The sequence below is a fragment of the Silene latifolia genome, chromosome 2 (genome assembly GCF_048544455.1).
Source record: "Silene latifolia isolate original U9 population chromosome 2, ASM4854445v1, whole genome shotgun sequence".
NCBI classification, from domain to species: Eukaryota; Viridiplantae; Streptophyta; class Magnoliopsida; order Caryophyllales; family Caryophyllaceae; genus Silene; species Silene latifolia.
This window is the reverse complement of record NC_133527.1, coordinates 176453531-176454807: the sequence shown is the minus strand read 5'-3', so window position 1 is coordinate 176454807 and position 1277 is coordinate 176453531. Positions and strand designations below refer to the sequence as shown.

Here is a 1277-nt window from a genome sequence, read left to right as displayed (position 1 = left end):
GATTAGGCACATTGTTACTTCTATAAGACATGTTCGGGTGAAATCTTGTATTTGGATTATATGTGTTTGAAAATGTACCCGGTGGATAAGAAGTTTGTCTTAAAGCTTGAAAAACATTTACCTCTTCAATAGGAGCTTGGCAGTGAGCGGTGTAATGACCCTCACCTCCGCAACCGTCACAAACAATGATTTGACTTGTTGAAGACACGGCATTGAGTTGTTGTAGGGAATCTATAGCATCTCTCTCCGCCACTTGTTGTTGAAGTAACGCAATTTGAGCTAGCAAGACGGAGTTGTCGGAGAATTCTTCTTTACCTTTGAGTGACACACTTAGGGAATTGACATATTATGCATCATGGACCGCCATAGATTCGATCGTGACATGAGCAATATTGGTGTCAATTTGATCAAACCGCCCATTGTTAGCGGAATCAAGAATCCTTCGGGACTCGGCACAACATCCATTGTAGAATGTTATAGCTAGAAACCAATCATCTATCCCATGATATGGGCATTGCCTTTGTAGCTCTTTGTACCTCTCCCAAGCTTCATATAAGATCTCAAGAGCTTGTTGACGGAATCCGGTGATTTGGCTCCTCAAAGTTTGAGTTTTCTCCGGTGGAAAAAACTTTTGGTAGAAAGCCAGAGCCAATGTCTCCCAATTGGTGATTCCCATGGCGGTGCGGTCAAGGCTATTAATCCAAAGCTTGGCCTTATCCTTCAAAGAGAAAGGGAAAAGTATTTCCCTTATTTGGGCTTGAGTGACGCCCGTTTGACGGATCATGGAGCAATAGTCACAAAAAATTTGCACATGCAAATTGGGATACTCTAAAGGACTTCCCCCAAATTGCTTCCTCTCCACAAGGCTAATAAAAGCCGGTTTGATCTCGAAGTCCGGCGCGGTAATTTGAGTAGTTGTGATACCGGCCGGAAGCATAGCCGCGGTGGGCTTTGAGTGATCGGAAAGTTTCACCATCTTTTTAGTAGTAGATGGTGGTGGAGATGATAAACTTGAAACCTCCTCCTCTTCAAGAATTTTTAGATCGTCTAGGTAAAACTTTCTAGCACTTTCAAGTTGTTCGGGAGAAGCGGCTTCTTTTACTTCCTTCCAAAAATGTCGTCTTCTCCTAAAGGTTTTCTCGGGATCGGAATCCGATAAAAGTAATTCTACACTACGAGAGGACTTGGGCATAGGACAATAATTTCTAGGAAAATGATAAGTAACGGTCTCAAGGAACAAGTGTTCCTCAAGACAAAAGAAAACAAGATAAAAATCG

The 1277-nt window shown here is 42.4% G+C and overlaps 1 non-coding gene across 1 annotated transcript; it reads left to right on the top strand.

Annotated features, from left to right (window-relative positions):
• Nucleotides 1–497: 497 nt before the first annotated feature.
• Nucleotides 498–604, top strand: LOC141644852 (small nucleolar RNA R71). The gene has a single exon (XR_012544456.1). It is a non-coding gene; the product is annotated as a small nucleolar RNA R71 (small nucleolar RNA).
• The last annotated feature ends 673 nt before the right edge of the window (nucleotides 605–1277 follow it).